Below are 16,881 nucleotides of genomic sequence, written 5' to 3'. Positions count from 1 at the left end.
GTTATAGATAGACACACCTCTGAACACCATTAGAAAAACATGCCATATTTCCCTGGACATACTTTATACCCCTTCTATATTGAAAAAAATACTGAATTGAATTGGAAAGCAGACCATTAAGTTGAATCAGAGTTTATCATTTTAAAAATTACTTTTTTATTGACTTTGAGAATCTAGGAGACTCAGGATATAAAGTATGATTTTTTTTCTGAGTAGACCACAATTCAAGATCTACAGTGACTAAAATTTGGTATTGAAATTGTCAAAATTAATTTTCTTAAACAATTTTATCACTAACTAATGATATATCAATATTTTACTCAATAGACATGATCTTTAAGACTAATTTTAAAATTTTACATATTATTTTATAATATAATATTTGTTATATAAAATTGATATATATATAAGTAAAAATATTTTATATATAAAAATCATGAAGCATGAAAATATAACAGTCATGAACCCTGCAGCCAGCTCAGGAAGTAGAATATTACCCATGTCACCGAGGCTGTACATATGCTTTCCTCCAAACCCCATCTCCCTGCCAATCCCAAAAGGTAACCAATACCTTGAATGTTGGGTTTATTGTTCCTCTGCTTTTTCAAATAGTTTCTGTTGTAGATGTATCTATTTCTAGATTTTGACGTATATAACATGGTATTATTAACTTTGTGGTTTGCAACTTGCTTGTCTCACCCAAGGCTATGTTTCTTAGATTCACTGTGTTGCATGTAGCTATAATTTGTTCATTTTCATGGCTACATAATTTTCCACTGAGTGCCTATATAACAGTCTCTTAATTCAGTCACTTAACAAAGAATATTTTGGGTTTTTTCCAGTTTTTAAAATTTCTATTAAAATATGTTTATTGTGTGCTCAAATTATCTCTATCTTTAAATTTCTTTCTTCTTAATGTGTTAATGATTGACAGGGCGACTGGAAGTCTCTATGATTGGAGATTTATCACTTTGCTCTTGTTTCAACCATTTTTCCTATATATATTTTAGAGATGTTTTATTAGGTGCACACAATTTAATTATTTAATATTTCTGATGAATTTTTGACATGTATTTGGCCACTTTATTCCTAATTATCCTGTTTTATTCATTGAAGTTTATTTATCAGTCTTTAATAAAATTACAGTGGGTTTTTAAAATTAACATTTGCCTGCTATATATTTTTCTATACTTCTTTCAACTTTTTCATGTCCTTATGTTTTAGTGGTGGCCATTTAGAAGAGGGACTCTAAAATTGTCTTTTTAGTTGATGTTTAGTCCATGTCTTAAATAAACTTCCCTAGAAAATGGACCTTGAGGCAAAAGCTTATGTGCTATGACTTTCTTGGGTATGCAATCCCAGAGAAGCAGGAGTGAAGGAAAAACTGAGGATAATAAGGAGTATATTTTTGAGCTGGTCACAGCTTTGCATCACAGTTGGTTGTTAATTGTTGCAGGATATCCCAGAAGGGTTATATGTAACTAATTGCAACTTGGAACAGTCCAGTGAGGGAAAGGAAAAGCAAACAATTTATTTGCAATATCCTCTGTTTTCTATATGTCCCATGCAATAATAGCTCCCCAGTTTCTGGGTTGTGTTAGTTGGCCCCTCCAGGTATATGCTGGGGAATCCAGAGCCTCCAGGCATGCAGTACAGCCAACGGGCAGATGTAATGTCTTTATGTCAGTTGGTACAACATGTGAAGGCTTCTAAATTTGTGGCAATGAAGGTGGCAGTGGCACTGGCAGTGTCCGGAGCTTCATAACTGTGGAAGGTGCGACGATTTGCTAGAGTGTCACTTCCTCTACCCCATTACTAGTGAGGGAAGTGTCTGAGGTCTGGAGATGTAGATGGTCTCAAGCAGATCTCAGGTAGTGCATAAACCAAGCCCTGTATGGTCCATCCCTGGCACCACTTGGATCAGCTTGCAGTCAATCTCATGTGAGTACAAGAGCCCACACTTTTTTCTCTGAAAGCCGAGGTGCAAGTCCAATCTGTTTAGGAGGTAGTGAATTGTAAGAAACTGAAAAGCTTACAGAGTTTTAGCAAATCATAGTTACAGTCCTCATTGCTGCAGCTGGTCCAGTGCTATAATTAAAGGATTTAAGGAATAAAAAGTGCAGAGAGTAACAGAAATGCAGAGAGAAAGAAGATGGCATTATGCTAGGTTTAGAATATTTAAAACTTGTAAGGAGTCAGAAATTATATCATCTTTAGTTTTTTTCTTATTTTCATCCCCCCTCCCACTAACCACATGTCAAACATTTTTCACTTATTATGGAATTGATCTTCTTAACATTTACCCCTTTATGAATACTTTTAGAATGAAAAATACATTTTTTAACTTCTCCTAAATGCGGTGAGAATGGATTTGTTGTGTAAATTCTAAAATTGATTCTACTTTTGAGTGGTCCATCATGCAGCAATATGTCAATTAGATAACGAAGTTTCTCACTATCCTACGTGATTCTTTGAATGAGGCTATGAAGTTAAGCCACTGTAAAAAATATAAGAACAAAACGTAAAGCTGATTGTTCTAGACCCTATATAGAGTATGTATTTATATAATACAAAAGTTATTTGAAATGTTAACCAAAAAGTTTCCTAGGTACAACTTGATGGGATATAACTCAATATTGGAAGACAGAAAAGAAGGGTAAATATATTTTAACAAGCTTAGTGGAAGGTGGAGGAACATAACATTTTATGACAAGAAGATATTCCACACCTATGCAGAAATTTGCAAACTTTGGAAGGAACAGAGGGAATAAGGAAACAAGGGAATGGGACAAAAGGAGTGAAACGATTGGAGAATTCTGTAAAGAATTCCCGAGTGGGGCTTCCCTGGTGGCGCAGTGGTTGAGAGTCCGCCTGCCGATGCAGGGGACACGGGTTCGTGCCCCGGTCCGGGAAGATCCCACATGCCGTGGAGTGGCTAGGCCCGTGAGCCATGGCCGCTGAGCCTGCGCATCCGGAGCCTGTGCTCCACAATGGGAGAGGCCACAACAGTGGGAAGCCTGCGTACTGCAAAAAAATAAAAATAAAAAATTCCCCTCCTGAGTATATAGCCAAAAAAACAAAAACACTTTTTAATTCAAAAAGATACATGCACCCCAATGTTCATAGCAGCATTATTTACAATTACCAAGATATGGAAGCAACTTATGTGTCCATCAGCAGATGAATGGATAAAGAATGAAATACTACTCAGCCATAAAAGTGAATGAAATTTTGCCATTTGCAGCAACATAGATGGACTTGGAGGGCATTATGCTAAGTGAAATAAGTCAGACAGAGAAAGACAAATACTGTATGATATCACTTGTATATGGAACCTAAAAATTAGAACAAATTAGTGAATATAACAAAAAGAAGCAGACTCACAGATATAGAGAACAAACGAGCAGTTACCAGTGGGAAGAGGGAAGGGGGGGAGGGGCAATTCAGGGATAGAGGAGTAAGAGGTACAAACTACTAGGTATAAAATAAATTATAAGGATATATTGCAGAACACGGGAATATAGCCAATATTTTATAATCACTATAAATGGAATATAGCCTTTAAAAATCATGAATCACTATATTGTACACACATAACTTACATAATATTGTACAGCAACTATACTTCAATTTAAAAAAATTTTTAAAAAAGAAAAAAAATTCCCATGACACTCTCCTGATAAACAAGACAAGGTTATCATGAAGGCAAGACACAGTGTTTGCTAAAGAGGGAGTTCAACTACCTGAACTTTCTCCCAAAGCAGAGTATCTGAAAACATATTAATTACATTGATAATAAGTGTATGCCCAGAAGGATGCCATGAAATCAGTGTGTTAGAATATTTATAATTAATTTTCATCAATGTGGCAAAACCAATTGGTGACACAAAAGTGACAGGACAATTAGAAAAATAATGGCCATCTAATCAATATGACTCTTCTATGTTTGCTAGTCTTCTGCCTGTTTCACTGACACCTTATAGTTTCCCATCCCAGCTAAAGAGGGGCTCTGAGGGCAATTCCTGGGATGGAGTTCTGTGAGATAGGCCTGATCATAGGAATAGGGTGAACTTCCTTCACAGACTGTAGAATATGGAGTAGAGAAACATTAGAAAGTCAAGATCCAAGGGCAAGCCTGGGATCAGGCAAAACACTATATTAACACCTCTGTCTGAGAAAGACGGGGTGAGATGTTGAAACTGGGACCAAGTCAACAGACCAGGAACCTGTGCCCAGCTAAAGGGGTTTTTGAGAGCATTTCTAGAATCACTGAGCTGGGAGAATTTAACTTAGCCCTACAGGTAGTAGCTGCTTCAAACATCACCCAACTCAAATTAGATTTATTTTAGGATTTTATTCTTTTCCTCTTTTCTCATTGCAAAATGTTGTTCCAATGATTTGGTGAACATATATACTCTATTGTATTGGTCATATACCTAAAAGTGGAATTGCTGGTAGCTCATATATGCAACTTTAGTAGATATTGTCCAACCATTTTCCAAAGTAGTTGTACTAGTTTACATTCATACTAGCATTATATGAGGTTTCAGTTGTAGCATCATCTCACCAACACTAGCATTACCTGAATTTTTCATTATTTTTAACATCTTTATTAGAGTATAATTGCTTTACAATGGTGTGTTAGCTTCTGCTTTATAACAAAGTGAATTAGCTATACATATACATATATCTCCATATCTCCTCCCTCTTACATCTCCATCCCACCCTCCCTATCCCACCCATCTAGGTGGTCACAGAGCGCTGAGCTGATCTCCCTGTGCTATGCAGCTGCTTCCCATTAGCTATCTATTTTACATTTGGTAGTATGTATAAGTCCATGCCACTCCTCACTTCGTCCTAGCTTACCCGTCCCCCTCCCCATGTCCTCAAGTCCATTCTCTACATCACGTCTTTATTCCTGTCCTGCTCCTGCGTTCTTCAGAACCAATTTTTATTTCTAGATTCCATATATGTGTGTTAGCATATGGTGTGTATGACGGACACTAGGTCCATCCACCTCACTACAAATAACTCAATTTCGTTTCCTTTTATGGCTGAGTAATATTCCATTGTATACATGTGTCACATCTTCTTTATCCATTTATCAGTCGATAGACACTTAAGTTGTTTCCATGTCCTGGCTATTGTAAATAGAGCTGCAATGAACATTGTGGTACATGACTCTTTTTGAATTATGGTTTTCTCAGGGTATATGCCCAGTAGTGCAATGGCTGGGTCATATTGTAGTTCTATTTTTAGTTTTTTAAGGAACTTCCATACTGTTCTCCATAGTGGCTATATCAATTTACATTCCCACCAACAGCGCAAGAGGGTTCCTTTTTCTCCACACCCTCTCAGCATTTATTGTTTGTAGATTTTTTGATGATGGCCATTCTGACTGGTGTGAGGTGATACCTCATTGTAGCTTTGACTTGCATTTCTCTAATAATTAGTGATGTTGAACATTCTTTCATGTGTTTGTTGGCTATCTGTATATCTTTGGAGAAATGTCTATTTAGGTCTTCTACCCATTTTTGGATTGGTTGGTTGGTTTTTTTTGATATTGAGCTGCATGAGCTGCTTGTAAATTTTGGAGATTAATCCTTTGTCAGTTGCTTCGTTTGCAAATATTTTCTCCCATTCTGAGGGTTTTCCTTTGGTCTTGTTTATGGTTTCGTTTGCTGTGCAAAAGCTTTTAAGTTTTAATAGGTCCCATTTGTTTATTTTTGTTTTTATTTCCATTTCTCTAGGAGGTGGGTCAAAAAGGATCTTGCTGTGATTTATGTCATAGAGTGTTCTGCCTATGTTTTCCTCTAAGAGTTTGATAGTGTCTGGCCTTACATTTAGGTCTTTAATCCATTTTGAGTTTATTTTTGTGTGTGGTGTTAGGGAGTGTTCTAATTTCATTCTTTTTCATGTAGCTGTCCAATTTTCCCAACACCACTCATTGAAGAGGCTGTCTTTTCTCCATTGTATATTTTTGCCTCCTTTATCAAAAATAAGGTGACTACATGTGCGTGGGTCTATCTCTGGGCTTTCTATCCTGTACCATTGATCTATATTTCTGTTTCTCTGCCAGTACCGTACTGTCTTGTTTACTGTGGCTTTGTAGTATAGTCTGAAGTCAGGTAGTCTGATTCCTCCAGCTCTGTTTTTCTTTCTCATAATTGCTCTGGCTCTTTGGGGTTTTTTGTGTTTCCATACAAATTGTGAGATTTTTTGTTCTAGTTCTGTGAAAAATGCCAGTGGTAGTTTGATAGGGTTTGCATTGAATCTGTAGATTGCTTTGGGTAGTATAGTCACCTTCAGTGTTGTTTCTTCCAGTCCAACAAAATGGAATATTTCTCCAACTGTTTGTATCATCTTTAATTTCTTTCATCAGTGTCTTATAGTTTTCTGCATACAGGTCTTCTATCTCCTTAGGTAGGTTTATTTGTAGGTATTTTATTCTTTTTGTTGCAATGGTAAATGGGAGTGTTTCCTTAATTTCTCTTTCAGATTTTTCATCATTAGTGAATAGGAATGGAAGAGATTTCTGTGCATTGATTTTGTATCCTGCTACTTTACCAAATTCATTGATTAGCTCTTGTAGTTTTCTGGTAGCATCCTTAGGATTCTCTATGTATAGTATCATGTCATCTGCAAACAGTGACAGCCTTACTTCTTTTCTGATTTTGGTTCCTTTTGTTTTTCTTCTCTGATTGCTGTGGCTAAAACTTTCAAAATTATGTTGAATAATACTGGTGACAGTGCACAACCTTGTCTTTTTCCTGATCTTAGAGGAAACGGTTTGAATTTTTCACCATTGAGAAAGATGTTGGCTGTGGGTTTGTCATACATGGCCTTTATATGTTGAGGTAAGTTCCCTCTATGCCTACTTTCTGCAGGGTTTTTATCATAAATAGGTGTTGAATTTTGTCAAAAGCCTTTTCTGCATCTATAGAGATGATCATATGGTTTTCCTCCTTCAATTTGTTAATATAGTTTATCACATTGATTGATTTGCATAAATTGAAGAATCCTTGCATTCCTGGGATAAACACCACTCGATCATGGTGTATGATACTTTTAATGTGCTGTTGGATTCTGCTTGCTAGTATTTTGTTGAGGATTTTTGCATCTATGTTCATCAGTGATATTGCCCTGTAGTTTTCTTTCGTTATGACATCTTTGTCTGCTTTTGCTATCAGGGTGATGGTGGCCTTGTAAAATGAGTTTGGGAGTGTTCCTCCCTCTGCTATATTTTGGGAGAGTTTGAGAAGGATACATGTTAGCTCTTCACTAAATGTTTGATAGAATTTGCCTGTGAAGCCATCTGGTCTTGGGCTTTTGTTTTTTGGAAGATTTTTAATCAGTCTCACTTGTAGTGCTTGTGATTGGTCTGTTTATATTTTCTATTTCTTCCTGGTTCAATCTTGGAAGGTTGTGCTTTTCTTAAGAATTTGTCCATTTCTTCCAGGTTGTCCATTTTATTGGCATATAGTTGCTTGTAGAAATCTTTCATGATCCGTTGTATTTCTGCAGTGTAACTTGTTACCTCTCCTTTTTCATTTCTAATTCTATTGATTTGTCTTCTCCGTTTTTTTCTTGATGAGTCTGGCTAATGGTTTATCAATTTTGCTTATCTTCTCAAAGAACCAGCTTTTAGCTTTATTGATGTTTGCTATTGTTTCCTTCATTTCTTTTTAATTTATTTCTGATCTGATCTTTATGATTTCTTTCCTTCTGCTCACTTTGGGTTTTTTTTTTTGTTGTTGTTCTTCTTTCTCTAATTGCTTTAGGTGTAAGGTTAGGTTGTTTATCTGAGATGTTTCTTGTCTCTTGAGGAAGGTTTATATTGCTATAAACTTCCCACTTCGAACTGCTTTTGCTGCATCCTATACGTTTTGTGTTGTCGTGTTTCCATTGTCATTTGTTTCTAGGTATTTTTTGATTTCCTCTTTGATTTTTACAGTGATCTCTTGGATATTTAGTAGTGTATTGTTTAGACTTCATGTGTTTAGCCTCCATATTTTTTGCAGATTTTTTCCTGTAATTGATATCTAGTCTCAGAGTGTTGTGGTTGAAAAAGATACTTGGTACAATTTCAATTTTCTTAAATTTACCAAGGCTTGATTTGTGACCCAAGATATGATCTATCCTGGAGAATATTCCATGAGCACTTGAGAAAAATGTGTATTCTGTTGTTTTTGGATGGAATGTCCTATAAATATCAATTAAGTCCATCTTGTTTAATGTATCATTTAAAGCTTGTGTTTCCTTATATATTTTCATTTTGGAATATCTGTCCATTGGTGAAAGTGGGGTGTTAAAGTCCCCTACTATGATTGTGTTATTGTCAATTTCCCCTTTTATTGCTGTTAGCATTTGCCTTATGTATTGAGGTGCTCCTATGTTGGGTACATAAATATTTACAATCTTTATATCTTCTTCTTGGACTGATCCCTTTATCATTATGTAGTGTCCTTCTTTGTCTCTTGTAATAGTCTTTATGTTGAAGTCTATTTTGTCTGATTTGAGAATTGCGACTCCAGCTTTCTTTTGATTTCCATTTGCATGGAATAGCTTTTTCCATCCCCTCACTTTCAGTCTGTATGTGTCCCTAGGTCTGAAGTGGGTCTCTTGTAGACACCATATATACAGGTCTTGTTTTTGAATCCATTCAGCCAGTCTTTGTCTTTTGGTTCGAGCATTTAATCCATTTACATTTAAGGTAAATATTGATATGTATGTTCTTATTACTATTTGCTTAATTGTTTTGGTTTTGTTATTGTAGGCCTTTTCCTTCTCTTTTGTTTCCTGCCTAGAGAAGTCCCTTTAACATTTGTTGTAAAGCTGGTTTGGTGGTGCTGAATTCTCTTAGCTTTTGCTTGCCTATAAAGGCTTTAATTTCTCCATTGAATCTGAATGAGATCCTTGCTGAGTAGAGTAATCTTGTTTGAAGGTTTTTCTCTTTCCTCTCTTTAAATATGTCCTGCCACTCCCTTCTGGCTTGCAGAGTTTCTGCTGAAAGATCCGCTCTTAACCTTATGGGGACTTCCTTGTATGTTATTTGTTGTTTTTCCCTTGCTGGTTTTAATATTTTTTCTTTTTATTTAATTTTTGATAGTTTGATTAATATGTGTCTTGGAGTGTTTCTCATTGCTTTTATCCTGTATGGGACTCTCTGTGCCTCCTGGACTTGATTGACTATTTCCGTTCCCATGTTAGGGAAGTTTTCAACTATAATCTCTTCAAATATTTTCTCAGTCCCTTTCTTTTTCTCTTCTTCTTCTGGGACCCCTATAATTTGAATGTTGGTGTGTCTAATGTTGTCTCAGATGTCTCTAAGACTGTCCTCAATTCTTTTCATTCTTTTTTCTTTATTCTGCTCTGCAATAGTTATTTCCACTATTTTATGTTCTGGGTCACTTCTCTGTTCTTCTGCTTTAGTTATTCTGCTATTGATTCCTTCTAGAGAATTTTCAATTTCACTTATAGTATTGTTCATCATTGTTTGCTCTTTAGTTCTTCGAGGTCCTTGTTAAGCATTTCTTGTATTTTCCCCATTGTATTTCCAAGATTTTGAATCATCTTTACTATCATTACTCTGAATTCTTTTTCAGGTAGACTCCCTATTTACTCTTCATTTGTTTGGTCTGGTGGATTTTTATCTTGCTCCTTCATCTGCTGTGTGTTTCTCTGTCTCCTCATTTTGCTTAACTTACTGTGTTTGGGGTCTCCTTCTTGCAGCCTGCAGGTTCGTAGTTCCCATTGTTTTTGTGTCTTCCCCCAGTGGCTAAGGTTTGTTCAGTGAGTTGTGTAGGCTTGCTGGTGGAGCAGACTGGTGCCTGTGTTCTGGTGGATGAGGCTGGATCTTGTCTTTCTGATGGGCAGGTCCACATCTGGTGGTGTGTTTTGGGGTGTCTGTGACCTTATGATTTTAGGGAGCCTCTCTGCTAATGGGTTGGGTTGTGTTCCTGTCTTGCTGGTTTTTTGGTCCAGGGTGTCCAGCACTGTATCTTGCTAGTCATTGAGTGGAGCTGGGTCTTAGCATTGAGATGGAGATCTCTGGAGGAGCTTTCACCATTTGATATTATGTGGAGCAGGGAGGTCTCTGGTGGACCAATGTCCTGAACTTGGCTCTCCCACCATAGAGGCACAGGCCTGACACCCGGCTGGAACACCAAGACCGTGTCAGCCACATGGCTTGTTTTTAGGTTTCACTTCACCACAAAGCTTCATGAGGTCTGAAGACAGTGAGCTTCCTTCCTATCCTGGGCTGTTTAAAGGTACATCCTCATCAGTGCTGTCCTCTACATTTTAGTGAGTCCAACAGCTGGGCAGATGGGAACCATTTGGGATGGGAACCATCAAGAAATGATGCACCTCTTGGTGTCTACCTGTATTTTTCATTTTACTCATTCTGGTGGGTGAGTAATGTTATCCCAATCTCATCTTAGTTTGCACTAACTTGATTATCAATGATATTAAGCATGTTTTATCCTATTCACTGGCCATTTGGATGTCCTCCTATGTGAACTGTCTATTCAAATCATTTGCCTATTTTTTCTCCTGGACTGTATGCTTTTTTCTTATTGATTTGAAGATATTCTTAATATATTCTAGATAAAAGTCTTTTGTCAGATATCTATCTATCTATCTATCTATCTATCTATCTATCTATCTATCATATATCTATATCTTTACCATTGTGTCTTGGTTTTTTTGTTTGTTTGTTTGTTTTTTGTGGTACGCGGGCTTCTCACTGTTGTGGCCTCTCCCATTGTGGAGCACAGGCTCTGGAGATGCAGGCTCATTGGCCATGGCTCACAGGCCCAGCCAATCCACGGCATGTGGGATCCTCCCAGACCGGGGCTCGAACCCATGTCCCCTGCCTTGGCAGGCGGACTCCCAACCACTGCACCACCAGGGAAGCCCTGTGTCTTGGTTTTGATTCTATTAATGGTGTTTTTGATTGCTGAACATTCTTAATTCTATGCAGTAAAACTTACATACTTAACTTAAATATTATCCAGTTAATCATTCTTTCCTTTATGTAAACTTAATGCTGTGTCCTGATGAATAAATCTTTGCTTCCTCCAAAACCAAACAAAAAATCCGTTATGCTTTTTCTTAATCTTTATTGTTTTAACTTTAATAATTTGATCTACAATCCTTCTGAAATTTACTTTTCTGTATGGCATGAGGTAGTTGTTGCATTTCTACACAATAACAATGAAGCATCTAAAACAAAACAAGGAAAAAAATTCCATTCACAGTAGCATCAAAAACAATAAAATACTTAGGAATAAATTTAACCAAGGAGGTGAAAGATCCATACACTGAAAACTACAAAACTTTGGTGAAACAAATTGAAGAAGAAGCAAAAAATGGAAAGATACCCATGTTCATGGATTAGGAATTAATAACTTTATAATGTTCATACTACCCAAAGGCATCTATAGAGTCAATGCAATCCCTATCAAAACTCCAGTGACATTTTTCACAATAAGAGCAAAAACTTCTAAAATTTGTATGGAACAACAAAAGGCCTCAAATATACAAAGCAATACTGATAAAGAAGAACAATCCTGGAGGCATCACACTTCCTGATTTCAAACTATACTACAAAGCTATAGTAATCAAAAAGTATGGTACTGGCATTAAAAATAAACACACTGATCAACAGAACAGAATCAAAAGCCCTTAAGGAATACTAAGTGGGGAAAGGATAGTCTCTTCAATAAATGGTGTTGGGAAAACTGGATAACCATATTCAGAAGAATGAAATTGGACCCATATCTTACACCACTGACAAAAAATTAACTCAAAATGGTTGATTGAAACCTAAGACCTGAAACTGTAAAGTTCCTAGAAGAAAGCATAGGAAAAAAGCTCCATGACATTAGTCTTGTAATGATTTCATAGATATGACATCAAAGGCACAAGCAACAAAAAAGCAAAAATTAATCAGTCAGACTACTTCAAGCTAAAAAGCTTCTGCACAGCAAAAGAGATGATCAACAAAGTGAAAAGACAACCCATGGAATGGGAGAAAGTATTTGCAAATTATATATCTGATAAAGATTTAATATTCAAAATATATAAAAAATTCACACAATAGCAAAAAATAATCAATTAAAAATGGGCAGAGGAACTGAATATTCATTTTTCCAAAGAAGACATACAAATGACCAACAGTTACATGAAAATGTACTCAACATCACTAATCATCAGAGAAATGCAAATCAAAACACAAGACATATCACTACACATGTTAGAATGGCTTTCATCAAAAAGACAAGAGATAACAAGTACTGTCAAGGATGTGGAGAAATTGGAACCCTTGTGCACTGCTGATGGGAATGTAAATTGGTATAGCCACTATGGAAAACAGTATGGATGTTGTTCAAAAAATTAAAAATAGAAGTACCATATTATCCAGCAATCCCACTTCTGGGTATATATCTAAAGGATATGAAAACAGATCCTTGAAGAGATATCTGCACTCCTGTGTTCAACGCACCATTATTCATAATAGCCAAGATATGGAAACAACAATGTGAATGATGAATGAAAAAGATGTGATATATCTCTATCTATCATCTATCTGTCTATCTATCTATCTATCTATCATCTATCTATATATCACATACACAATGGAACATTATTCAGCCATGAGAAAGAAGGATATACTGCCATTTGTGACAACATGGATGAAACTTGAGGGCATTATGATAACTGAAATAAGTCAGAAAAGAAAGACAAATACTGTATGATATCACTTATATGTGGATTTTAAAAAGGTAAACTTTTAAAATAAGATGAATAAGTTCTGGGGAACCTAATTGCAGCATTGTGATTACAGTTAATAATACTGTATTATACACTTGAAAGTTGCTAGGAGCATAGATTGTAAATGTTCTCACCATAAAAAAGAAATGGTAATTATGTGATGTGATGGAAGTGTTAGCTAACACTATGGCAGTAATCATTTTGCAATATATAAGTGTATCAAATCACCACATTGTACACCTTAAACTCACACAGAATTATGTGTCAATTATATCTTAATAAAGCTGGGGGAACAACTATCATTTTTTCATATGGATATTCAATGGAACCAGTACCCCTTATTCTCCACTGCCCTGCAGTGTCATCTTTGTCATACATAAAGGGACCAGGCGAATGTGTGTCTCTTTCTGAATTCTCATCTATTTCTTTCACCTATTATTTTGTCAGTACCATACCATCTTCATTACTGCAGCTTGATAATAAGCCATGGTAACTGGCACTGGAAATTCTTCCACTTTATTCTTCTAAAGATTTTCTTGACTATTTTTGGACCTTTGTATTTCTATATAAATTTTAGAATCAGCTAATCAATTTCCACCAGAAAAAAAACTCTTCTGGGGTTTTAGTTGGAATGCATTGAATCTATAGATCACTTATAAGGGGGAAAATAGTTATACACTATTATATCTTCCAATTCATGAGCATATTATATCCATTCATTTATTTAGGTTTTTAATTTCTCTCAACAATGTTTGTAGTTTCTAGGATACAGAATTTACATATTCTGTTAGATTTATATCTAGATAGTTTATATTTTATGCTATTGTAAAAGTTATCTTTACCATTTCTATGTTATATTTTCTGTAGCTGATATATAGCTATACAGTTGATTTTTGGTATATTGACCTTGTATTCAGTAATCTTGATGAATTCACTTATAAATTTTAGTAATTTGTCCACATTTTTTTGGATTTACCACATATGTAATTATATTGTTTATAAATAATGACAGTTTATTTCTTCCTGTAATATTATTTTCATTTCATTTTTTCAGATATTTTTGCACAGACTGAAACCTTCAGACACTCTTGTCCCATTCCCAAACTCTGAGGAAAGCTTTCAATAAAATGGAAGATCCCAACTGTTCCCAGCTTACACAATTCTTTTCTTTTCATGAATTGTATTTTATTTTTCTTTATCTATTGATATGATTGTATCTATTTTCTCCTTTTTTTTCCATTAAGGTCAATTATATTGATTTATTTTTTGTTGCTAAAACACCATTACAATTCATGGAATAAAACTGACTCATTTTAACACACTGCACTTTTTGGTGCAGGATTTTTTTCATCTGTGTTCATGTAAAAAAATTTGTGTGATTTTAATTTTTTAAAATATTTCCAGATTTTCTGGAATTATACAGCCCTCATAAAAAGAATGGGAAGTTTTTCTTCTGTTTTTTTTGTTTGTTTGTTTAAATCCTCTGGAAGTGATTCTATAGAATTGGTGTTGTTTCTTCATAAATATTTTGAAGAAGTCACTGGTGAAATCAACTTGACAGGATATTTTTGTGTAAAATTTTCAATAATGGGTTCCATTATTAAAATAGACACAGAATTATTTAATTTTCTATTACTTTTCCTGATGTCTTTGGCAAATTTTGTTTTTTAAGGTATCTATTCCTTTCATCTAAACTGTCAAACGTATTTGTGTAAAGTTATTCAAAACATCCTTTATTATCTTTCTAATATCGATAGAACCTATAATGACATCTCATTTTTGTTCCTGATTTTCGTAAAAATGATTTTCTCTCTCCTTTTTTTTTAAAAAAACTTGGTCAGGCCTGTCTCCTATCTCCAAGTGATAATCAATTTTATTATTCAAAAACAAAAGACAACTTTGCACTTTGTTGAATTTTTCTGTTGTGTGTTTGCTTTCTATTTCATCTTTTTCTACTTTTATTTCATTCAAACTACTATTCTGTGTTTAATATGCTGTTCCTTTTTCTAGCTTTTTGAGATGGAAACTTTGATATTCATTATTAGCCCTTTCTTTTCCAATATAAGATGTTAAAGCTATAAATTGTCTCTAGAGAACATTGCTGTAACTAAGATTTCATGTGCTGTATTATTATTTAGTTCCTAAGATTTTCTGATTTCCACTGTGGTTTTGTCTTTCAATCATGCAAACTAAATTGCTTAATTTCCAAAAGTTGGAGATTCTCTAGTTATCTCTGTTATTACTTTATAGCTTAATTCAGCAGTGACCAGAAGCCTATACTCTGTATTATTCAATTATTTGAAACTTTTTTTTGGAATTCTTCTTATTTTTATGGAACTTGCCAAGTTTAGATTTTGGTACATATTCAATATGCATTTAAATAATGTATATTCTATCATGATTGTATGCACTCTTCAATTTATGCCAATAAATAATTTCCTGTGTTGTTCAGATCTATATTCTTACAATGTTTTTGTCTGTTTGTTCTATCAGCTATGAATAATGGTGACTTAAACTCTCTCATATGCTTTGGACTTGTTTATTTCTCTTTTTACTTGTGTCAACTTTTGCTTATATCTATCTATCTATCATAATATATATTTGCTATGTTAATAGGTGTATACAAATTTACAATTGCATATTCTGTTGTTGCTTTGACCTACTATTAGTATGAAATAGTTCTTTTTTCTGTACAAATTCTTCTAATCTTAAAACCGAGTTTGTCTTATATTAATGTAATATCCAACTTCCTTTTGAATACATTCTTATATATCTTTTCATATTCTTTTACAGTCACTCTTTTTGTGCCCTTATACTTAAGACATACTTCTAATAAGTAGCATAGTTAAGCTTTATTTTTTGTCTTTTAGTCAGAATATTTAATGCCTTTTTATTTAGTAGAGTTACTGAGGGGGTTGATAGGTATTATATAATTTGTTTTCTATATAACCCATCTGTTTTATAGTTTTATGTCCTTTCTTAACTTCTTTGGGGTTAATTATATTTTGCCATTCTATTTCCCTACTATTTGTTAGTTCTATGTTCTTTTTTCTTCTGTGATTGCCATAGTTACTAAAATATGCATCCTTGTCTATAAATTATTGCTTTTTCATTGCTGAGATCTTGGAATGCTTTGCCTCAATTTATTCCCCTCTCCCCTTTTGTGTTATCTTCTTCTCTGCTTTATTAAGGTATAGTTGAGGTAAAAATAAAATTTTAAGATTTTTAAAGTGTGCAATGTTATGATTTATACATTATGAAAATATTATCCTCGTTGAGATAATTTTTATTATTATGATGCACTTAATTATATAACATTGTAAAGTGCTCAAGACATTAGTATTGTTCCTTAATATCAATATTCATTTATATTTACTCCTATACTTACCTTTTCCTTTCTTTTTTTTTTCGGTACGCGGGCCTCTCACTGTTGTGGCCTCTCCCGATGTGGAGCACAGGCTCCGGACGCGCAGGCTCAGCGGCCATGGCTCACGGGCCCAGCCGCTCCGCGGCATGTCGGATCTTCCCGGACCGGGGCACGAACCCGTGTCCCCTGCATCGGCAGGCAGACTCTCAACCACTGTGCCACCAGGGAAGCCCTATATATATGTCTTATCCAATCAACATTTTAGTACATATACTATTTTAAATGGCTTGCAAAAGTATTTGGAACATCATGGATATAATAAACATATTAAAATCAAACAAAAATTAAAAAGCTTAGAGAAAATAAAATCAGAGATAAGGTTAGTACAAAAAACACGCATGGGTTTTGCAGGGTTTTGGAAAAAACCTGCCTGTTTTTTGAGCTTCTCACAAGCCAAAGAGGAAAGAAGCAGTCAGTTACGAGACCAGTGTCTGAAAGATAAAAAGTATACCGGTTGATTAGAAGCAATATGATTTGTCCTGAGATCTGAGAGAAACTTCTGCCTTAGGCAAGTTCCCTCCCACCTAGATGCAATAACTAAAAAAAAAAAAAAAAAAATTTTTTTTGAGCAGTAAACTGCTTTTTCAAAAGAAGTTGTATACAAATTCCTGCTATTTGAAAAAATAAACTAGATTAAATGGGCCTGCTTAGATATAAGGAACTCGAAAAGATTTTCT

This window comes from Pseudorca crassidens, chromosome 2 (genome assembly GCF_039906515.1).
Source record: "Pseudorca crassidens isolate mPseCra1 chromosome 2, mPseCra1.hap1, whole genome shotgun sequence".
Taxonomy (NCBI): Eukaryota; Metazoa; Chordata; class Mammalia; order Artiodactyla; family Delphinidae; genus Pseudorca; species Pseudorca crassidens.
The sequence above is the reverse complement of the archived record's forward strand: the minus strand, read 5'-3'. Positions refer to the sequence as shown.